The sequence below is a fragment of the Mesoplodon densirostris genome, chromosome 17 (genome assembly GCF_025265405.1).
Source record: "Mesoplodon densirostris isolate mMesDen1 chromosome 17, mMesDen1 primary haplotype, whole genome shotgun sequence".
In the NCBI taxonomy this organism is placed as follows: Eukaryota; Metazoa; Chordata; class Mammalia; order Artiodactyla; family Ziphiidae; genus Mesoplodon; species Mesoplodon densirostris.
In genome coordinates this window covers 23,171,191-23,196,151 of record NC_082677.1, presented here as the reverse complement: position 1 = coordinate 23,196,151, position 24,961 = coordinate 23,171,191, and the positions used below count along the sequence as shown (strand labels likewise).

The window sequence follows — 24,961 nt, the reverse complement described above, 5'->3', positions numbered from 1 at the left end:
CTCAGTTTTGGGATGATTTGTTGTCTATTCAGGTATTCCACAGATGCAGGGTTCATCAAGTTGATTGTGGAGATTTATTCTGCTGCTCCTGAGGCTGCTGGGAGTGGTTTCCCTTTCTCTTCTTTGTTCGCACAGCTCCTGAGGTTCAGCTTTGGATTTGGGCCTGCGTCTGCGTGTAGGTCGCCTCAGGGCATGTGTTCCCCGCCCAGACAGGAGGGGGTTAAAGGAGCAACTGATTTGGGGGCTATGGCTCACTCAGGCCTGGGGGAGGGAGGGGTACGGAATGCGGGGCGAGCCTGCGGGTGGCAGAGGCCAGCATGACGTTGCACCAGCCTGAGGCGCGCCACGCGCTCTCCCAGGGAAGTTGTCCCTGGATCACGGGACCCTGGCAGTGGTGGGCTGCACAGGCTCCCGGGAGGGGAGGTGTGGAGAGTGACCTGTCCTCGCACACAGGCTTCTTGGTGGCTGCAGCCGCAGCCTTAGCGTTTCATGCCCGTCTCTGGTGTCCGCATTGATAGCTGCGGCTCCTGCCTGTCTCTGGAGCTCGTTTAGGCGGTGCTCTGAATCCCAACTCCTCGCGCACCCTGAAACAATGGTCTCTTTGCCACTTAAGCAGTTCCAGACTTTTCCCCGGACTCCCTCCCAGCTAGCTTTGGCACACTAGCCCCCTTCAGGCTGTGTTCATGCAGCCAACCTCAGTCCTCTCCCTGGGATCTGACCTCCAAAGCCCGAGCCTCAGCTCCCAGCCCCTGCCTGCCCCAGCAGGTTAGCAGATAAGCCTCTTGGGCTGGTGAGTGCTGGTCGGCACCGATCCTCTGTGCGGGAATCTCTCCACTTTGCCCTCTGCAGCCCCGTTGCTGTGCTCTCCTCCATGGCTCTGAAGCTTTCCCCCTGCCCACCCCCCATCTCCACCAGTGAAGGGGCTTCTTAGTGTGTGGAAACTTTTCCTCCTTCACTGCTCCCTCGCAGAGGTGGAGGTCCCGTCCCTATTCTTTTGTCTCTGTTTTTTCTTTTTTCTTTTGCCCTACCCAGGTACGTGGGGAGTTTCTTGCCTTTTGGTAAGTCTGATGTCATCTGCCAGTGTTCAGTAGGTGTTCTGTAGGAGTTGTTCCACATGTAGATGTATTTCTGATATATCTGTGGGGAGGAAGATGATCTCCATGTCTTACTCCTCCGCCATCTTGAAGGTCCCTCCCCTATTTTTAAAAATCAGGTTTTTGTTTATTTTGTTGTTGTTGAGTTGTATGGGTTCTTTATATATTTTGGATATAAACCCCTTATTGGATATGATTTGGAAATATTTTCGCCAATTCAGTAGGGTGCCTTTTTTTTTTTGAAATAGATTTATTTATTTTATTTATTTATTTTTGGCTGCACTGGGTCTTTGTCGCTGCACATGGGCTTTCTCTAGTTGCAGCGAGTGGAGGCTACTCTTCGTTGCGGTGCGCAGGCTTCTCATTGCAGGGGCTCCTCTTGTTGCAGAGCACAGGCTCTAGGCACGCGGGCTCTAGGTGCTTAGGCTTTAGAGCGCAGGCTCAGTGGTTGTGGTGCATGGGCTTAACTGCTCCGTGGCATGTGGGATCTTCCCAGACCAGGGCTCGAACCCATGTCACCTGCACTGGCAGGCGGATTCTTAACCAATACACCACCAGGGAAGCCCTAGGGTGCCTTTTAACTGTGATTATGGTTTCCTTCACCATGCAGAAGCTTTCAGTTCGATATAGTCCCATTTGTTTATTTTCTAGCATTCTTTTAAATTTTCAAAATTGGGCTAATTATACCTTGGCAATAAGTAAGACTTCTAAGACATTTTGGAAGTACAAAGTAGCTTTATCTATAACAAAATGATACTTGTATTTTTAACATGTCTTTACACCCAAGAGCTCGTGCTGAACAATATATTCCTGTACGTAGTTATCTCGAGATACTAAACTCTGAAAAGTAAATCTACAATAAACTCAAACCCACTAATATCCCAAATCTTTCAAAAGTAAACAGAAGCTAGGATCAAGGAGAGAAGCTATGGAGGAAAAGTGCTATTATTACATCACCCTATCTGTGTCTTAATAATCACACAAAGGACAACTGCCATCAGTAGCACATGTGTCCCCAACGATTAGTATTCTCAACCCTTGCTTCTTTACTTTGTACCCAACTTTGCTAATTTCACAGTACTGGATTGTACTTCTTTGTATTATTTAAAGTGCTCTATTTAGACATGTTCCCTTCACTAATTAGTCTGTACCTGACTTTTCCCACCGCTTTGATAAGTGAGATAATTGCAGAGGAAAGGCCAAAGCCTTTATGGTCAATCAGATGACGAGAAAGGGAATACGGTCTTTCAGCTGAGGAAAATGTAAAACATTATGTGGCAAGGCAGAAGCTATTAGCAGAATCAATATTTCTCCTAGTACCTTAATAACTCATTATATTAAAGCCCCAACAGGATGGAGAAAACCTCAGTCTACCTACATGGAAGCTTCTAAGCTGGAAAATAAAATTCCATTTAAATTACAAAGACTTAATTGGCGTACAAAGGAAATGACAAGTTACAAAATCAGCCTCCAGATTCTGAATGCCTTAGGAGTTTTTAGATCATTAGTGCAGAAAGAAAAGCAGAAAGACAAAGAACAGTGCTACTCTCCGGGCTGCACATTTATAATTTGCAACTGGTAAATATGTATGAATATGCTCCACTGCAGCTCAGGATGACATACTGCTTGATAGAGCCAGCACAGAGCAATCAAAGCAGAGAAAGGCTCAGCAGTTATAGCCCACCTCCTCCCACACTTAAGAGTTTTCAATCTTCCCAAATCTCCCCTTACTTAAAATACTCTCATTTAGGAATGTTTTCTTCAAATGAAAAGTACTTTGATGCCAATGGACGTTCAAAGCACAGCAAAAAGTGTCCCATGGTCAGCTCTAACTGTATCATGAGGCATAAATAATAGTATTTTTTCCTAAACTTTTAACCTTCCCCGTTCTCTTTGATGCTTCCAAGAAAACAAGCAAGCGATTAAAAACAGTTACTAGGCTTAGTTGTCCAATTGTTTTAACCATAGAACTAATTGTGTTTCTTTCCTAATAGGCAGCAAAAGACAAAAGAAGCATTTTGTAGTAATTGAAATGGGGAACATTAGGTTTTCCTTGAAGAACACTATATCTCCTTATTTATAGAGATGACGGTGAATATAGACACTACTTTGATTCTACTACAAACTTTTACTTTGTACTTATAACGTTTAGTTAAAAACATTTTTTTTTTTTCTTACAAGCTCAAATGACCTTACTGTAGCTCTCTCAAATCTCATGGCAAGTTAAAACTGGGAGTTCACATCCGGAAATTTGTTTAGGAAAGGCCACAGCTGGCAAACCAGCAACAAAAGAAGGCCAGGCTCCCTAACGTCTTAAGATACTCTTCATGATTGACTAATTCTTTCTTACATTCCACAAACACTTATCAGACACTTAAATATCAGACATAGGTTTGATGAGAATTATATGGAAGAAAGTTCCCAGCAGGTTCTCTCTTCAAAGCGCTCGACAATCTAAACAGATCTGGAAGGCACACAACATCGAAAAGTTATACAGCATTACAGGATTTAAATTATAATACAAAATAATAGTCAGCTGTCACAATCACTGCATATAATTATGGGCCAAAGAGGGGCTACAGTAAAACTTAAAGAAGAAATCTCTATTGGCAGGAGTTTTCAAGGAAAGGACTAGGGGAAAAGGTAAGAGAGTTGAGTGAGACAGGATGTGAGTGGGTGAAAAAAGAAAGCAACAAATATTCCAACAAGCAAGGGCAAGCCAGTGAGAGCACACAGTCCATTGTAAAGCAGGAGAAGATTTACATGACTTATCAGAGCGGATAAGGAAAGAAAAGTCCACCCAAATGACCAGGAAGGGTAGTGGCAGGATTGCCTGGAACTCAAGGTGAGAAAGTTTTCTACTTAAGATGGGAGAAGAAATGGAGAGTCAGGAGATGCTCATACCATCTCCAAGTCCAGGAGCATTTGGGGCGTAGAAATTGCACAGGGAGGATATCCTCTCTACAGAAGAGGCAAGTTTCAGATACAGCCAGAGTTGTATAAAGAAGTCTGAGCTCTCAGAAGACCTAGGAGCAAACCACAACTTCAGGGAAGGGACACTGGCAGCATGGTTCTTGCAGAAGAAACCTGCTGATGGGAACAGAGATGACTGTACGTGAGAGGACCCCTGTGCGGACGGCTTCCGTGCCAGGAGGGACAAAGGTGGCTGAGATGAGCAGCACAGTGGCTTTGATCTGGTCCTAAACACAATCTGGTGTCACACAGCTTCCAGAGCTTCACTAAGTGCTAGAAATAGCACCCTCCACCCACCTCACCTGTCACTGGCAAGGATCATATCCTAAGATGCTTTACAGTTAAACCTGTCAGGTTCCAACAGCTTAAAGAGCTGGGCTGAAAGCAAAAGATTCATTTTGTGGATATACATAGAAAAAACAGGAATGGTAAGAAGCAAGATATAGGGAGACTGTTGGTTAGGAGGTCATACCTGATGGGGCCTAGAAGACTTACTAGAACTGATATTCTTCCACCATCACCCATATCCCCTGCCTTGTGAAATTCCAGCAAATCTAGGCCCCGTGTCCCACTGCAAGAAATCACAACAAAGAGAAGAGCTGAAGGGGTCCTATCTGTGAGAGCCATACTCTTGGGCCAACGCTACTTGGAAGGCTGTGTCTGTGTCACGTTCTGAGGGCTGGGAAACCAACATGGTGTTGGGTTGTCAATAAGGCAGCATCTGCTGATCTGGGTACCTCCGGGGAGAACAGGAAATGACTTTGCTAGGCTTCGAGTTGGCAGCTGCCCTTTCCGCTTTCCATAGGCAACTTGCTAACTGCTGTCATTTTTTCAGCAGAAAGGCCATCAGCCATTGCATCAATGCCAGGGCTTGAGTGGCTGGGAGAATTCTGCCCCATCTCCAGTGTGAACTGTCCCTCTGGGTGTCCTTATTCAAGCAGCAGTGAACTGGAGAACAATCAGTCTTTGTTCACTTCCTTGAGGCCGAGCAAGGCTGGATGGGTGAGCCGGCAGGACCAGGGTTCCAGCACCACACTGAGGGAGCCAGAATATTTCCAGGATGGGTCTGGGTTTGTGTCGGCAGCAGGGAAAGTCCAGCGTTTCTATCACTGATTGCAGTGAGTTAGTCACTGATTTGCCTTAGTGACTCTGACAAGCTTTCATTTATTTATTTTTGCCTCTGTGACAAGGTCACACTTCTGCCTTTCAACATTAAATAGGTCGGACAATTCGTTATTTTTCATTCCTTTTTTTTTTTTTTCCACTCGTCTGGGTGAAGGGCAAAATGGATCATTCTGGTGAATTATAGGTGGGAAATCGACATAAGACACAAAGATTAAAGAGAAGTAGATTTTTATATGAAAATTATTGGATTTTTTTTTTTTTAAGTTTTCATGTAGCACAACTTCCTTTTACTAGCTGGTCAATACAGTCTTGGGGACTGAGAGATCTTTCTGATTAAGGAGCATTTCTCGTCTGCTACTTCATCATCTACTTCTATCCTCTAACCACACTTTGTCCCCTTAAAGAGGACAAAAGCAACATGAGGAAACTTCTCTTGTTTCCAGCCTCCCAGGCCTTGCCCCTCTTCTCTCAACTATCTGGCTTCCCTTACGAAAAAGGTGCTACAAACAGAGCATAAGTGTGTTACTAAGGACACTTCTTCAGTTCACTGCACCACTCGCTCAGCTAAATCTGGCAGACTCACTCACATCTGGCCCACTGGCAAGTCTCAGTGGAATTCAGCTGTGCTGGTCTAGGGGAGCAGGGGGATGGCACTTAGAGTGAGACCCACCAATTGGCCTGCTGATTCCTTAAATGTGCAAGGGTCACAGGCCACAAAAATACCTCCTCCAAACCCATGCACCCTTACTCGATGTTTTTATAGTTTTTTTTTTTTTTCTCATTTTCAATGCTCCATTCTCTCCTTTAATAAAAAACCAGTTTTGTCCTTTGGCTGTTTATAAACCACACCGGAATGCAGTACTCTGTGCACAAGCTTACTTTCTGCACAGCATGGGAGAAAACACAGATTCGGGGAGATTTTTAAATCTGTGAACCCCAAACCCACTGCAGATTCTGCAGATTTAGATCTCACTGTCTCTCAGTCAGTTCAAAACAGCTCTGAAAAGGAATACTTATTTAAGTATGCTTCCTCTATGGTTCTTGAGGTATAATAAAGCATCACAAATCATAAATACCCAGAATCATGAACAAGAGAATAAGAATCATAATTGCAGAGAATACGTGGAATTTCCTCCTTCAAGTCAGTAGCCAAAGGTAATACAGCAGGAAGGGAACCGTCCAGAACAGTGGTGGGAGTGAGAGACTGGCAAAATGTATGGCTCTTAGAATGTATAACAAAGAAAATCTTAATTTCTAACAGGAATTACAACATGCCAGGAGCATGGACCACAAGAAAAAATATCTAGTTCTTCTCTGTAAGTGACTTTCTAAAAATGCTGAAATATATTCTCCTTTAATAAAGTCCTTTAAATATACTCTAAATGGGGTTTTTCTTCAAAACTAATATATGATTAAAATAAGAATTTCAACTAGTTCAAAAGACTAACCAAGAAATAAAGGCTTCCCAACAACCAGAGTCCCGCTTTCTAGAGATAATAACCAAAAGAGTTTCATGTACAGCCCATGCATACAAAAGCATATATATCTGCATATTTGCACATGTGCATATTTGCTGGTACATGCTTAAACTATATGGAAACATTTGCTAGTTTCTTCAGATTTGCTCAACTGTATATAAAATTCCTGCAGCATTGGTCCATATCATTGTCATAGATTGACTTGCTATTTTTAACAGCTGCTTTGTATCTTATTGAACAGGTCACTATAAACACCTATATTCCTATTCATATACTTTCAGGTTACTTCCAAGTTTTAACTGTTACAAGAGAAAATGCAATATGCTTTCCTGCAGTTAGAACTGCATATTTTGTACAGATAGACCAAAACTCTTGCAAAAAGCAACTTTTGCCAATCTACACTCCTTCTTACAGTGTGAAAACTTTTTCACCATCACTAGGTAACACCACTTGTTTAAACTGTTTTCAATTGACAAGTGAAAAATACCATCTTATTTTAACTTTTTTTTTCTTTCATCATTAATGAGGCCATGTTTCTTGGCTACTGTATTTTTCTTTGAACTAACCATTCACATTCTTTACTTGTTTTCTTTTACTGGGTTGTTACCGTTTATTGATACAAACACAGGAGCCCCTTGTTTAGCAAGGAAATTAGCCCATCATCTGTCATATATATTACAAATACTTCTCCTCACTTTTCATTTGTCTGACTTTAGTTTTGTTTTGGAGTAGGAGGCAGTCTTCTAGAAAATTAGATGTGTTAAACAATACATCAGCAGCTGTACTGTACGCATGGTGCGAACTGTGACCTGCTTTATTCAGGTGTTAAGATTATCTCAGGTAGTAAGGTGACCAGGACTAATTGACAGAAACTCCCTCAATTTTCACAGAGTCACAGAGGTCCCTACAATGGGGTCACCTTCACCTTGCGGCCTCTTGCCTTATCCTCAGATGGGAACCTGACCCAAAAGTGCCCGTTCCTTTTATCTCGTCACTCAAAAGGCAGTAAACATTTCTTTTATTTGTTCCCCCTCCTTCCTTACCAACAATTTAGGGAAGAGTCGGAGAGAAAAGAAAAGAATTCATTTGATAAAATAAATTCAGCAACTTCCTAGGATTCCTTTTCCATCCTCCCAGTGATTCACCCGGATCTTACATTCCAGGGTTTTGCATCCTCTCCCTCATCATCACCCCTGACACGGGTTATTGAGGGTGTGCTCCCTGTAGGGCGCTGACCGGACTTGCTACTGGTATGCACAGAATGACAGGGCAGGAGTCCAGCCAACAACGAGCTCGACTATACTTATGCAAGTAGGGAGCTGGCGACAAGGTGCAAATCCTGGCCCCCGAATTGTTCACTGTGTTACAGATAGCCAGTTCACCTCCAGGGCTCAGAATCCTTATCTATATGATACCGATAAGTACAGTGTGTCAGAATAGTAAGAGCAGCTACATCATAGGACTCCTATACAGGTAAAGGAGTTATTACGCAGAGCAGCCCCTGGCACGTGGCAAGTCTTAAATAAACATGGTCTGTTAATAACAGTGAGACCAGCGAGCAATATAAGCAGAGTATGATAAAATCCAACAAGCCTTATTTAAGTACTACGTGACCACAGAAAGGGGAGCCCCAAAGGATCAGTCAAGTAATGCAGCAGGGAACAAGCAGGACTTGAGAAGGAGGCCTAAGATAACCAAAGACAAGTGTGTGCATTCCGAAGGCGGGGAAGAGCCTTAAAACATCCAGCACCTCAGGGACCACGAGTAAACCAGTGTGAGCGCAACAAAAGGGACACTGAGACAGAAGAAGGAAACAACTTTAAAAATGTAGACTGCCGCAGATTTAACCTCTCAGACAGCTCAACTCTGTTTGTTTAAATAAGAAAATGGTGACTTACTCTTTGCTCTCAAGGAATAAACTGGATCAACTGTTATCTCAGAAGGAGAGCTAATCCCTAACAGAAGAAAGGAAAGCTGCATTCCCAAACTTTATCTCTAGGGCACATGTTTGAAAAAAGACATGCCTGTCCCACAGAAACCCTGCCATAAAGGACGGAGAACTTTCCAGGCTGGTCCCTGCAGCCCCTGGCGATAAGAGCTGCTAAGGCAGAGTTGGAAGACTACCATCCGGTTCATTCATTCATTCGTGTGTTCATTTATTCGTGCATTTGTTCATTCGACATTTAAGGACCGCCTACCTCCAGTGCGCGGCTCTCCTAAGAGAGGGGTGACCGTCATGATCAGAGAGACATGAGGGGTCCACACTCACGGGGCTTGTAGTTCAGTGTCGGGGAGGGAGGAGGGAGGGGCACAGAGCATAAGAATAAACCAATGGATGAAGGAGGCTCGGTGGGACGGTGAAAAGCACCGTGGAGACGGTAAAAGCAGGAGCTGTCGTGGGGTGGAAGGCCTCTCTGAGGAAGTGACACCAGATGACATCTGAATGAGGAGACAGAAGATGAGCAGCAGGAAGTTCCGGGCAGAGAGAACGATCAGAGCAAAGCTGCGGCGGCTGGGAAAGGCTTGGTGTGTTCCCAGCACACAGAGGCCAGCGAGGCTGGAGCTGAGGGAAGGGGAAAGGGGCAGGGACGATGCTTCCTCAACAAAAAGTGACCTCGAGTTCCAGCTTTGGACATCAAGCCCACATGTCCCCCTTTCCTCTGCCGTGGTTTTCGTTGGCAGCGCCTGCCAGGGGTTTAGCAGCTCCTCAGCGGCTCACACAGAATGCGTGAGGTCGGGACCTCAGAAGCGCCCACAGCCAACGGGTCCCACTCAGGGATCCAGGAGGGGGTCTTGGGATCCCAAGAGCCTGATGGGAGGAAAGGGAAAGGGCTGGGTGAGTGAAGGGTAACTAGGTGCTCACAGCTCCGGGACCCATGAAGACACAACCTGGGGAGGCGGGGGTGGGGGTGGGGGAGGGTGGATTTCAACTCATCTTCAGCAGAATTTTAGTCTGACTTAGTTAAGGGAAAGATAGATGCCTCTTTTCCCTTATTTGCCTGCGAGTTTCCAAATTAGCACTTGGGACAAAATCAATTGGCAATAGCAGAAGTTCCAAGGGTGCCCTACGTACAAAGCAAGACCAGGGGAATGAAGACAACTGCTGACATATCACTAAGATTTAGGGAAAAACAAAATAATCCCAAAAATGCCATCCTAGTAAATGTCCCTTAGGATGACTCTGAAAAGCAAAACAAAGCCACTGATGGATGGAAATGAATCTCACCTAGTATGATAATTTTTAAAGAAAATTTTCTACTTTATTTGTTGGCCTCTTTTTTTAAACTTAAAGTTTATAATCACCATGCATGATATAGTATCAAAATAACTTGTGACTGATGATAATTAAGAATAGGAAAGTTAAGAAATGCCTGCTTTTCTAAGCTGAGTTTCAGCTAAATGTGTTTACTACTAAAATCATGCCTTCTCATACAAATGTGGAATGTAAGTAAGTTGCTCTGGAGAGGTTAAGGTTTACATTTTTTCCCCCTCTGTCATTTATTAGCATGGATTAATAGGCCAGTTTATACTTGACACTAGATTTCTTTATTCTTAAAATAATAAGACCAAATTTCTCTATGAGGTCATACTGCTTTCTTAAAAAGGATGCTTATTCCACAGTCACAAGGAGTCAAACTCAATGAACTTCTCCACAAAGTTTAGGCATTTTGAACATTTTGGGTATGGTCATTTTAGGGCAAACCATCAATGCATGGGTCGGAGAATTTTATACTTATTATACCACATGAATTCTATTCTACTAATATTTCTAAAGAAGATGAACACCCCCAGGTGAATAAATGTATTTTATTTCTGGGTTCAGAATATACAAATTGTTATTTTCAATGGCAATAGCATATCTATCAAGTCCTTCTATGTGCAGCTGTACAGAAGAAACTTTGGTTATATGGGGAATAAACTATTATTTCTGAAAGACAAAGAGCTAAAACTAGAAGCTAAGAACTCTAAGAACTTAGTGTTGTTTGGATTGGTATCACTTGATAGGAGAACAATTAAAAGACATTGTTTCCACTCTCAGAAGAAAAGGTACACAACTTTGAATATTTAATAATGTAGTAAACTATACTTATATTCTAAATAAAGTGAGTTTACACATTCAGGTGTGTGAAAATGTTTTACAAATTATGAAATACTGTAAAGTGCAAGGACATGCCATTATTATTGGAGTTGTTTTATTGTGCCAATTATCACTAAAGTCCTGTCCATAATTAGTTTTTCAGTGACTGGGCCCAGATCATTTAGAATAAGAATGAGCAGTCGATCTGATCTCCTAGAATTAGAAACGGCTAATGGAAAAAGTTATTTCATCTGTGAAATGAACGTGTTTATTCATAATCTGAGCAAAGTACCTCCATGTCAATTCCTGATTGGTTTTTCCAAGCATTTTTTAAAACTCACCAGAAAAGATGAAGCAAAAAAGATACAACTAAAACCTGAGAGTGTAATTAGTGGCCTGGAAACTTGGAATAAAAACCATGTAATAACCATATCTTTAATAGGAAGTCAACATCAGGGCACATTCCTTACACTTAACTCTGAAGAGTTAGCATAGTAGCACATTTTAATAGAAAATCAGCATCGAGGGCTTTTTCACCATGTCACTATTAATTTATAATATTTTAACCCCTATTATTTTTTTAAAAATCATGTGATCTGCAGTCCAATGAGTTCTATCACTTTCATCTAATCATTCTATAATAGTTTTAAATGTCTAATATGCTTTAAAATGGACAAAATTATACCCAATAAATAAACTGCTTGCCAAGAGGTACTCTGTTTAAAAAAAAAAAAAAAGGTTAAAATTGCCTGAAATGATAAATATAATTCCTAAAGTTAATTTTACCCCTGTCTAGGTATGGCCCAATAAATAATTAATTAATCTACATATATTTATAAAAAGTAGAATGAGAATCAAAATATCCCAAATTTAGAGGAGAGAAACTGAGGTTCCGAGAGATAAGTATCTTGTTAGAGAAAGGATTAGTACTTAATCTACACGTCTACTGTGCTTCCTTCCTACAATCAGAGCCGCAAGGAAGAGAAACAGGATTTATAAAGTAGATTCATAAATCATGGTAACATGAGTCAGGGTATGGTTATGTAACCTCAAACATCTGTGATTTTAAAAGCTAGAAACCCAGAGCTTGATATTTATTGAATTACATACATGCCTTTCCTTGTTGTCTTGTTTACAATAAATTTGTAATAAATATTTACAGGATATTTCAATTTGTGAATTCTAGCCAGTCTGCTTTCTAATGAGAAATATAGCCTATTTGGGTTTTAAAGCTTTCTGACATTTGAAAATGTTTACTTTGGGTCTCTCAAAACCACAGAAAATGCTTCCCTACTATAAAAATCCTGATCAGTTGTACTTTCAAAACAAAATATGAAAAATCCCTAGGTGATGGATTTTTCTTTGTGATAGAATAACACTCCTTTTCTTCATTCTTTGACAATCGGCACTATTATGTATACACTTGAGTTAAATTGGATAGAATATACTTACAGCTACAATATTTTGATCAAAGGTGTCAGATAAATGCTTTGCCTCAAAAGGATAATCCACAAACCATTTTCCCCCTTCCCTGATATGCATGAAACCTTCTATATAACAGCCGGAACTTCACTCACTGTCCATGGAGAATGACGTATGTTACAAATACCCAAAATCTGAATTAAAATTTCAGCCTTTGACAAGGAAGGGCTATCCTTAACAAACATGTCAGGGTGCCTTTGGAAGGAAGGCTGAGAATCCTCTGGCCATTTCTGTCCCTAAGAACGAGAAAAACCACACTTTCACCAAAACCAATGTTGGCGTGATAAACTCCTCCCGGACAGGTTTTGTCAGATCAGCCCACTCCAGCTGAGGTTCTGAGGGTCAGGTCAGATCACGAGCTGACAGAAGAGAGGGCAGCACAAACAAGAAAGAACCAAGCTCTGAAAACAATGCCTCCAGACACGGTCATTAGTTCTAGCCTCAGCCACTCTACCTGGAGCAGGCCCGAAAATTCCAGAGTTGGGTTTTTCTGGGTCTGCCAAAATTCAACCTCCCACATGAATTTGTTGACTTGGATCCATTATTAGCATAATCATTACTTTCATCACCACAATCATTAAGTTTGTAAAACTCATTTTATTGATGAAATTAGACAGAGAAAGGCAAACAGACTCCATTGCTAAAGCCAATTTTGGACTATTCGTAGTGGCAGCCCAGGGGACTGCACTGAGAAGCATTCCGAGGCTGGGGACGGTAGGAGAGTGCAACCTACTGATTTCACGCTGTTCACTATGGGTGCAGGCCTGTCAAACCTCCAGGGCTTATAGCACATGTAAGGTAATCAGTAAGTATTTATTAAAATATTCAATAATATAGGCTTCCTTGGTGGCACAGTGGTTGAGAATCTGCCTGCCAATGCAGGGGACATGGGTTCGAGCCCTGGTCTGGGAAGATCCCACATGCCGCGGAGCAACTAGGCCCATGAGCCACAACTGCTGAGCCTGCGCGTCTGGAGCTTGTGCTCCGCAACAGGAGAGGCCGCGACAGTGAGAGGCCCGTGCACCGCGATGAAGAGTGGCCCCCGCTCACCGCAATTAGAGAAAGCCCTCGCACAGAAACGAAGAGCCAACACAGCCCAAAATAAATAAATAAATTAATTAATTAAGTTTTTTTAAAAATCAATAATAATACTTCAATAGTTGCTTCAGAGATCTTCCTGCCTCCATCCTCAGCCTTTTCTAAACCACATTGCTTTAAAATGACATTTTCTATAATTGTGTTGGATCATGTCTGCCCTTCTTGTCCCTGGTTCTTTATTCTTATTGGGCTCACTTATGAAGCATGGCATACAACTTATAAAAACCAGCCATGGCAGACAGATAAATAGAGTGGATGGATGGATGGATGGATGGCAGGTAGGCAGGTAAGTAGGGATGCTCGCTGGCTGGCTGGCTGGATGAATCAATGAGTAGATAGAAAGAAGGAAAGATAGAAAGACAGACCCCAGATATTCACCCAGGACATCTTCATTGATCAATTGACCAATTATTAATTAGAGAATAATTTTTCTGTTCTCCTAATCTCCTTTGCTTTGGCTCACAGGCCTTCTTGAAAGCTCTGATTTCATTGTAACCCACAGGCTTGGGTAAAAGACACTCCCAGTGAGACTCTCAGCAGAGGAAGAGTCCCCTGGTATTCCTACGTGGAGAAGCATATGGAGACAATGCCTCTTTATTAAAGTCTTTTACTTGGAGCAGAAAGGGCAAGCTCCTTGGCAGTACAGACCCTGTCTTTCTCCATTTGGCCTCTGCTGCTCTCGCTCAGCTTCATCTACCACCAATCCTCATTCCCTAAGGAAAACTTCTCATGAGTTTAAATTAACATCTGCAATTGTTGAGAGCAGAAATTTTGTCTTCATTTGTCTCTGTTTTCTTAGCACCCAGAACAGTTTGGACACACTGAATAAAAGTGAGATACCTTCAGAGCTTGTCAGGTTAGGAGGCAAAGGGAATAGTGATGATGTTAACCAAGACAGGGGATGAGAAATAAAAGCAGACTGTAATTTGTTTCATTTGGAGATGCTCAAATTTCAAAGTTCCAGTAAGATGTGCCCCCAAAGAAACCAGAAAGTTGGGAAATCTGGTCCTAGAGCTTGGGAAAGCGGTTAGGGCTGAAGGGGGTAGTCACTTGGGAATTATCTGTATGTAGGTAGCAGTGGAAGCCATGGATAGATAAAGAGGACCTAATAAAAGACAAGAAAAGGAGATAAGAACCCTGTAGAAAGGCTTTGGGGAAGAATAACATATCAAAAGACTTAGGAGGCCAAAGGCATTAAAAAGTTAAAATAAGAAGGAGTATCAATCATGTTAGTGTCTCATAATGGTCAACGGGGATGAAAAATATACTTTAAAGATTTTTTTGATGTGGACCATTTTTAAAGTCTTTATTGAATTTGTTACAATATTGCTTCTGTTTTATGTTTTGGTGTTTTGGCCACGAGGCATGTGGGATCGTAGCTCCCCGACCAGGGATCGAACCCGCACCCCCCGCATTGGAAGGCAAAGTCTTAACCACTGGACCACCAGGGATGTACCAAGTGGGATGAAAATTAAACAGAGATGATGGATTTTACAAGCTGGGGGGATGGGGTGCAGAGAAAAGTGAGACATCACTGAGAGCAAATTCACTGCAGGGAAAGGACCAGGGAAAAACAGACTGTGGTTGTTTACAATGAATGAGTATCTTTCATTCAGACTCATTACTGAGACTATGTGTGTGGATGAAAGATGGCTTGAGCAGGAAGTCTTCAGTGGCCGCCTGGGTGGGAGTGGAGGAAGCCGTGGTGAGAAGCATGGTGAGAAGGTATTAGCAAACACGCAAAAGCAAGAAGGATCCTACTGTTCCCACTGCAACCTTACTTTATATTTTGGGCCAGATGTTCTTAGGAAAATGGTTCCACGATTCCTACTGGCGATGAATGTTTATCCCCACCTCCTCACCCCCATTCCTCGTGCTTCCACAGAGGTTAAGGGAACATCAGCTTCACAAGAAGATACAGTCTCTGCCTTCCCATTTACTTCTCCTTAAAAAGGAGTAATTTATCTGATTTTTATGTTTGGGCAAAGTTATTGAGCTTGTCCGGCTCATCACCTTCCTTCTTTAAAATCATAGGAGGCATGGGACCTCCTATTCATCTTGCTTTCAAGAGCCTGCCACAGCTGGGCAAGACTGCAACTGTCTAACTCTGCCTGTAACTGAAGGGTCAGTTTATATCAAAGGGGCTGTATTAAGAAGCCCATGTGGTCACAGATGTAAGCCACAGTCTCCAATTCAGTCATATTGATAAATAAACCTCATGATATATGCTCCATTTGTCTGACTCCCGTGTTTGCTTCTCAACTGGATGGGAATTCAAGGCAACAATCCGTGCTTAATCATTGCCACCTTAAAACTACCTTTCAAGGAGTTTGTTAAAGAGGAGACAGAAATATAAGTCCTCTAATTCCTCGTTTGAGATTTGAAGGGATGGAAGTAGATAATACCTAAAGTCCCTTTCATCCATTTCTAAACATTTGCTTGTTACTGTGTACAAGTTCATAAGAGATAAGTAGGAAGAACCAGGAGTCAGAGACATCTCAGGAGCTAAAGGAAGTGAGAATTTCAAGTACTGTAGAAGCAGGCAGTCAACCATGTAGTATACCAGAAAAATCTCCTAGGATGAAGACACATTAAGGGATCAGAGGGTACCTTATGAAGAGCATTCTCCAAGAGAGGAAGGGATCAAAGGAATAAAGACTGCTGTATATAAACAGAAATGTATTTACACACCTATAGACACAGAGAAAAAGACATAGACAAACAAAAGAAAGAAAATAAAGAATCAACCTGGAAAAAAATTCCTCCCAATTCCACCGGCTAGACTTTTCTAGGCTTATATAAGCCTCTTCCTCCAGTAGATTACAAAACTTTGTGCTTTTGCATCTAAATTTTCCCAGAGAAAAAAACAAACAGCCACAAAATGCTTAAAAGGAAATGCTAAGAACTGTTTTGCTCAAAGAAAAAAACAGAGAGTTTTAACTGAGGTGAAGACAGTAGAATATTATTTTGCTCTCTTGTCCCTTGGAAGCTCTGAGACCTTTTCAGAGCTTAGGTGGGGAGGGTGTCCAGGCTCTGAGCACGGTGGGGACAATGATGATTCGGGCTGGGGGTGTCACGGCACTTGTGCCTTAAGAACTAATGGGTTTCGTCTGATTCATCAGTGAGCACCTCTGGGAACAGAGGGAAGAAAGCAATTTTTTTTTTTTTTTTTTTTTTTGCTGCTGCTGTAAACAGAAATCTCACTCAGTCCTGTCCTGAATTCTTGCACAGGAAATCTCTGCTCACCTGCCTTTTGAGACGCAGGTCTCCAGTGGGCACCCTCCAGAGGCAGAAGCGAATGTGTTCCATGCAGTGAAATCAGTTGCTATGTGTTCCACTGTGGCGACCACAATTCCCAGGGGCAAAGCTGACCCATGCCGGTTTTCGGCTATAATCCCCCTGGAATCTATCCCTGCTGTTTGAGGGATAATTATCTGGTTATCCCCGAGGCCAGTTCTTACAGTTTCCACATAAAAATCACCTCTTGCATGAGACATGAAATTTAAAATCATCCCTTCATAGATATCACTGAGTCACTCCATTACCTCTGGGACAGATATAAATTATGCATTCTTTGAGTCTCTTTGAAATTTTGGAGGCACAGGGGGACAGAGAAGGATCTCATTGACACTAAAAATAATATAAGGCATTCCAGAAAGAAACAATAACTTGTGTAATATTAACTGCTCCAAAGGCTCCCTGCTGGGTCAAGGAAATCACATAAAGCGTGGAAAACTAACAGCAGGCTTGCATGCTAATGACGGCTGGTGACAAGGACTCATTGAATGTCCCTGCTTCCTGTCCTCATGCTGCTCGTTTTTCTTGTCTCAGTGACTTCTCCCTTCACAAGACTGATGTACCCCGTGAATCAGCATCCTTCTGGGTGTCTGCAACCATGAAGGCACTCAGAAATGTCTGCATTCGAACCCTAAGCGCTCTTATGCCTGTCCTTCCCCCAATGCCACTGCTTAATCCTGAGAGTTATTTGCTTGTACTGTGGAGACGGCGTTGTAGGAATCCTCTGGAGCTGGTCTGCTTTTTACCCCTAGATGCTGCCAAGGCCTGCTATCACGCGTGTATTCTTATTTCAGTGAGGGCGAGACATTTTCTCAATTAGCATGAGTAAAACGCAATGGCTGTCACCGCAAGAATGAAGACATGTGCGTGTTCTCGTGCTCTCCTGCTACCACGACCTATTTCACACCAGCATCTGTTCAGTGCCGAGGAGCGATTCCAGATGTGGACCAGCAGCACAGCCCAGCAAGGATGTTACCCAGACGTCCACAGAGGGCTACAGCTGTGTCATGCCACGGTCCGTATTCAACAGGACCTGCACTCAGTTTTTTTCCCATTATTATTCTCATTAAAAAAAACCTTCCTTAGAGAGTCAGACCCATGCTAGTCGATATATTGTTTGCCTCGGGTGCCTGAGATAACCTGAAGACAATTAAAACAGCATCCCCCCAAATCAGTCTTGCCACAGAGGTTAATTCAATTGCTTGGTCTTTTAACGGCTGCTGGGGATAGTTTGAGGAGTTCTGTGACTGGTGGGAAAAGTTGAGACCAACTTCCGTTCCCTGCTTGAAAGCCTTCCCTCAGGCAAAATGCACCATGTAATACTAGCTTTTCAATTTAAAAATTAGAGATATCTGGAAACCACCGTTCCCTCCAACCAGGAGAGAAAAGCACTGTTCAGATGCTAAAATGCGTACCCCTGTCACCAAAAACATATGCCAATTCTGTACAAGATGCTTTGAAGCCCTTGACCTAATGAGGTTAGTGACAGGGATACGATGACTAGAACAGAGAACGAAACTGAGAAAGAATTTTGTGCCGTATTTCTCCTGTCATTTAACCAATTTTCTCCCTCAAAATTACAACATGGATGGCAAATCTTCACGGCTAGTGCTGCATAGGGCAGACTAAGTGCTGTTTAAAATGTAATAGAATATGTGTGTCCATCTGATAGGAGAAAACAAGGGCCCATGGGAAGGACTTTTCAGATAGGTAGGGGTCTTAGAAGGTTATAAAGATGCCCATCTGGAAACTGAATCACAGAACAGCTACTCCCAGCCAATTAGAAAAGTGCGGTGTGGTCCATGGATTCTGCAAAGGAAAGTGGCCTTTCAGCCTCTCGGCCGCATGTACCCACTCCATTCCCTTGACCTCCAACTTATAATCCATGAATTTCTACTAAAATTAACGTTGTGGGTTAAAATCAGAGCTTGGGAGACGTTCACGGAAACGGTTTGATGTGTGCGCTATATGTACTGCTCTCCAAGTTTCCCGTCTTTGTAATTCACTATCAGACGGGTGAGGACGTGCAGAATGCTGGCACTTCCACTGCCGATCAAAATAGACTTTCATTTTCCACTTGAATCCCAGCAGGGCATCTGTGCTGTCTCAACACCTGTCACGCTCGAATTCTCAGGCAAGAGGAACCACAGGTTTCCGACAAACATACTTCATCATCGTAGGGGACTCCCTGGGAGCTCCAGAATCACTACATGGATATTTACACTGATTCGCTGCAGAGATACGGGGTGTGGAAGATCCAGGACACTCAAGATTCCTCCGCAGTGACTGACATCCAGGATGAGAGACTCCGAACTGCACCTGCTTGATGCTCTAGGAAATGTGCATCAGACTGAAATGGGACAGAGAGGGAAATGGACTAATTAAAGCAGGATGTTCTTTTTCTGTCCCTCAGGGAAGTTTCTGCAAAGTGGGGGTCTGAAAACAGAGACAAGACTAAGAAGATACATAGGGTCATGGGATACAGAAGACAAACAGGACCAGGAAGGCTCAAGCTCTTGTTAACCACTTGAGAGGTAGACAAACTGGGCAGGAAACAACAGCAACAGGGAAAACAGTATTCCTGGAGGGAGGGCACAGGAGAGACCCAGATGCCTGGCAGGAGTCTACTGCTTGACAAGGTTTGGGCTGAAGTTCACCTGAATGTAAACTTTGTTTTAAGCACCTACAACTAAAGAATATTTTCCATTCTGAAAGAAAAGGTGCAAGCATCAAGTATGGAGAGACTCACCTGGCCCTTTAATATTTTACTTTACTGAAAACACATCAGTATAAAGGCCTCCTGAAAGGAGGCAGAGAGGACTGAGTACGGCCTTCTCATTTGGTGTTTTAATGAGAACTATGAGGAAGTTGTACTCCACCTGACACTTTCAATCTCTGAGGTCTCCTTGGACAAAGAAGCAAGCACTACCTGCCTACCAGGTGAGAGTTGAGAGGCAAGTCTGCCAAGCTTAGACTGTTTTCGTAAAACAAACTAGGTCAGTCTCTGGAAACTCCACCACTGCTGCTTTCATTGCCTCCATGCCCTGCCTCTGATGAGTGGAAAATATATCAGCTGCTCTCTGGACAGAGGCAAGTGACACAGAAGATTTCAGTAGGCAGCCTTCGGGCCATATCTTCCAGGCAGCTAAAATCAGTTTTATTAAAACTGTTCCTAAGAAGTGCCTCTGCCTTCCTGCTGACCCATCAATCCTTAAACTCTTCTCCAGAGGTTCGTGTTACAGGATGTCTTTATACTGTGGTTATTAACAAGTGACCATTTATCCCAGTGGCTCAGAACAGCAAGATTAGGACTGTCACCGGAAGAATAAGACACAGATTCCTCAGTCATTCAGCAAAGTGCCGGCTGAAGTTCTCTTCACCCAGTAAAATGCCTGCCTGGCCATTTGGAATTTTACACCAGGTTCTCCTTTCTAAGATCAACCAACACAGGGGGCATGACCTTCTATTAGTTACAAGGGATGAGGATGTACACGTGGACTGTATCTAAGGGCTAATTAATGCCTGGGAAATACACTGTAATATGTAAGTTCCCAAAGACTAAAAAGACAAAATATGAAATAATTTATATTCTGTTGAAATGTATTGACCTTGTAGTCTAATGAGAAACTTGTGAGAGTGGATAATGGAACAAAAAATATTTTCTTCAATTAAAAAGACAACTGAGGGAGAAATGTTGAGAATGAAGAAAATGGGATCTTAAAAGCAGTCAGAGTTAACTGCCTGTCTTAGAAATGCACATCTAGTCCCATCATTTCCCTACTTAAGACTGGCCCCAAATCCTTAACAGGCAGAGTAACTGCCTGTCTTAGAAATGCATATCTAGTCCCATCATTTCCCTACCTAGACTGGCCCCAAATCCTTAACTGGCCCCAAATCCCCAAATCTTGCCATAGGACAACAGAAGCTATTTGAGGGTTTTAAACTGGGAGAGAAGGAGAGTATCTCATCTCTCCTTCTGCTTTTTAAGACACAACCCACCTGTTATTCAGGTTTCTTCTTTATCCAGGAAATCTTCCCACACCAATGGGGTTAGGTTCCCTATAGTGTGATCTCACAGGACTCTGTGCTTTTTCTTAATACAAATCACACTTGTACTTATTTTTCCATGTCTCTCTATCCCCCCTAGATCTGGGCTGTCCGATATGGTAGGCACTAGTCACACATGGCTATTGAGACTTGAAATGTGGCTAGTTCAAACTGAGATGAGCTTTCATGTAAAACATGTATTGATCAGATTTGGAAGGTTTTATGTGAATTCATCCAGAAGGAATGTAGCCCAGCTGACACCTTGATTTTTAGCACAGTGAGAACTACATTAGTCTTCTGACCTTCAGTTCTGTAAGAGAATAAATATGGGTTGTTTTAAGCCACTCAGTTAGTGGTCATTGTTACAGCAGTAACAGAAAACTAATACATGTGGCTGGTAGAAGGTTTATATATATGGATCACATAATATAGCTGTTGGATAGCACTGGGATTATAAGCTTCAGGAGGGCAAGGACTCTCTGTGTCATTCACAGCTCCCTACCCTGCCCCCAGCACACTGTCTGGTTCATGCTGGTTAGTCCAAAATAGCAGGAATGAATGAGGCAACTGAAATAGAGACAGTTCCTCTCCTTTCAGAAATTTGTAATCCATTCATTATTCTGATAAACATTGATTAAGCACTCACTCTGAGCCAGGTATTGCTCAAGGCCCAGAGGATACAAAAATAAACAAGACGTGGTTGCCAGAGGCTGAGGGGGGAGACGGACAGAGAGCAACTGCTTGACCTGTATGGGATTTCCGTTTGGGGATGATGAAACTGTTTTGGAACTAGATAGCAATGGTGGTTGCATAACTCTGTGAATGTACAAAATGCCACTGAATTGTTCACTTTAAAATGTTTTTTTTGTGGGACTTCCCTGGAGGTCCAGTGGTTAAGAGTTTGCCTTCCAATGCAGAGGGTTCGATCCCTGGCCGGGGAGCTAAGATTCCACATGCCTCAGGGCCCCCAAAAAACCCAAACAAACCATAAAACAGAAACAGTATTGTAACGAATTCAATAAAAAGACTTTAAGAAATGTTCCTCATCAAATAAAAATCTTAAAAAAAAATGTTTTTCTTTGTTATGTGAATTTCATTTCGATAAAAAATAACAAAACAAGAAGATGTCATGGTCCCTGGTCCCTGACTTCAAGGATCTCAGTGTAGCTCAGAGCTGTATGTACATGCCACAAAGCACTACAGGCCTTAGGCCAGATAGCCGTATCCAGGACACAGCCGCTTAGGAAGGAGCAATGGCCAGGTGGAGGATGGGCCTGGGTAAAAAAATGGGGGCCAGGAAACGCTTGAAAAGATAATGGCAGCTGTTTTTGATAAATCTTCTAAGATGAGTAGGATTTTTTCTTTTTAACCGTGCAAACTGTGGAAGGAGTATTCCAGGCAGAAAGCTCAAACATTTATAGCAACCCTAAGTGACTTTTCAAACTCTTGGCATTCTCTTTCAATCTCTGTCTGCTTCCATGTCTCTATCCTAATTCATAGTCCTTACAGAGGAAAGCCTCAATCCTTAAAGCCACAGCTACTGTAATTACCCACAATCACAGAACCCTTGGAGTAAAGAGCTATTTAAAATGGGAAACTACAGAGAAAGGGAAATAGGAACCAGAGGCTTGATTGAGCCTATGGACAATCCAATAAAATGTTCATGTAATGTATAGTTAGAGAGAAAGAAGGAAAAAACAAAACAAAACTAGCTTTGTTCAGAGTTTATCTGACATCCATAGGACAGCCATTTGAAGCCATCTGGCTTCTGATACAAGCAAGATGTACAGACCTAAACACAACTTGGGAAGAACACCAAGAGGTCATCAAAATCACAGGACAGACAAGGCAGATGAGACCATTTGGCTTCTCTTCTGGTTAGGAAAGATTTAAATACAACCTGGAAGTATCAACAAAAGTTATCTCAACTAAGAGCTGACTCGAACTCAACTGTATTCTAAATAAAGGGGAAGAGGTAAGTTGGGAAAATATATATTTATATATTTTTTAATTAATTAATTAATTTATTTTTGGCTGTGTTGGGTCTTTGTTGCTGCGCACAGGCTTCCTCTAGCTGCGGCGAGCCGGGGCTACTCTTTGTTGCGGTGCGCAGCCTTCTCATTGCGGTGGCTTCTCTTGTTGCGGAGCATGTGCTCTAGGCGTGCGGGCTTCAGTAGTTGTGACTCGTGGGCTCTAGAGCGCAGGCTCAGTAGTTGTGGCACACGGGCTTAGTTGCTCCACGGCATGTGGGATCTTCCCAGACCAGGGCTCGTACCGTGTCCCCTGCCTTCGCAGGCGGATTCTCAACCACTGCGAGACCAGGGAAGCCCGGGAAAAATATACTTTGATCAAGGAGGATTTTCTTTTGTTTCCAAAAATCGTGACACATATGAAAACTTTTATTTCTAATTCTTAATAATAATGAATGAAAAATCAAATATTTGCTCTCAATTCAAATGTTACTTCCTCAGAAAAGGCCTTCCTATCAAAAGCAGAATCACTCAACAGTTATAATACAGTCACCTTGCTTTATTTCCCTCATATCATTATCTGATACTTTCCTGTTCACTATCTGTTTGCTTCTGCCTTCCTCTTTCTAGAATGTCAGCTTGATTTGAGTCCAGCTGGTATGTCTCGTTCACTGCTTATCCGCAGCATCTATAAGAGTGCCAAGTCACAGAAGGTACCTTTGCTGAATGAATGAATGAATGAATGAATGAACAAGAAATTCAAATATTATTACCTGACTTAATTCCACATCCCATCTCTTCCCCCCAATGATTTATAAAGCTTTATAACTGGAAGACTTTTTAAGTTTATATCTATTCTATAGGTCATCCTCAATTTATCGAGTATTGTAGGATTAATTAAGAGCATGGGACCAGAAGTCCTATTGCCTAGATAGAAATTCTAGTTCCTTATGTTTTTTTCCTCTAGTGTGTGACCTTGGGTAAGCTATTTAACCTTTCTATGGCTTGGGTTTCCTCACCGGTAAAATCAAGGTATGTCATAGAGTTGCTTGACAACTAAAAGTATCTAGAATAATGCCTGGAACCTACTAAGCACTCAATAAATAGAACTCCATAATGGGCTGAAGTCACAGAGAAAAGAATAGTGGCTTAACAAAATGTAGAATTTTTAATCCTTAGATGGTTTTAGGAGTGAGTTTTCTGTACCCAGAGGTGTTCAAACAGAGATTTAATTATCCACTTGATGGAGATATTGGAGAGAGGATGTACACAGCCGAAAGCCATTTACATGAGGTAACTTTTAACATCCCCCTTCCTATTCCTGCAAGCTTAAGATCCTATGGTCATGACTAACACAGTCAACTGAAGCTAAGAAGGATATAGCACAGTTCCCCAGTGCAAAATCAAAGAGCATTTTAGGCTCCAGTACTCAGCAGGTACATCTGCCCTATTTTCACAAGAGAGCTGATGTCTTTCCTGTACATGGGGAACTTTCCGGTTGACTTCTGACCATTGGTGTCTATGTTCTTGACCTCCTCACAAGACTACAAGGAATGAGGCGTAGATGAACATGGGGACCGGGGCTCAGATGTTCTTGGAGACACAAAAAGTTAGACTTGCTTAGAAGGCTCATGATAAAGCAAACTAAAAGGAGCCTGAAAGGAAGAAACTGCAGACGTTGAGATCTGCAAATGTGTGTTAGCTTCAGCTAACCATTAATTCTTAATCAGAAAGGAAGAATTTAAATATATTCACATTTAAAGAAGGCCATGTCTTACCGCAGAGAGACGTATAGGAAACTGGGAACAAGCCGACCTGTCCCAAAGAGACCCTCGATAGAGTAGGCAAAAGTAGTCTCAAGGAGCTCTTTGAGATGGCCACCAGACAACCACCAGAGAGGGCAGGGCTCGGCAGTAAGGGCTATGTGTGCAGGGGGTCCACCCAGGTGTAAGCAGCTGGTAGCGGGTCTTTTTAAAGGAAAGTGAGACCTGAAAAATCTAAATCTAGGTTCAGAATGAAAGAATGAATCAGTGGGCTTCTTCTAAATCTGTGGTACCAAGACATTACCTGGGACATTCATGTCCTTTAGAAACACAAAATCCGACATCACCTGCAACACCAGGAAAGACCATTAAACGGCATTCTGCATTCATTTTTACATTAAGTGGATTTTTGTCATATTACATTCACTACAAATTAGCAATCTGCACGTGCTGAGTCAGCTGACCTTCAGCATTCTTAGTTTTTAGAAACTATAATGGACCCTTTTAGTACCAACAAGTAATGTTATGAGCATTCACAGACATATTATAACTTAAT

General features: G+C 42.4%; 1 protein-coding gene across 1 annotated transcript in view; it reads right to left on the bottom strand.

Annotated features, from left to right (window-relative positions):
- Positions 1 to 9,410: 9,410 nt before the first annotated feature.
- LOC132477405 (uncharacterized) overlaps positions 9,411 to 24,961 on the bottom strand; it is a 244,391-nt gene continuing 228,840 nt past the window's right edge. The window contains exon 6 of the mRNA XM_060079771.1: positions 9,411 to 9,479. The gene's annotated coding sequence lies outside the window, so the exon portion shown is untranslated. The remainder of the gene's footprint in view (positions 9,480 to 24,961) is intronic.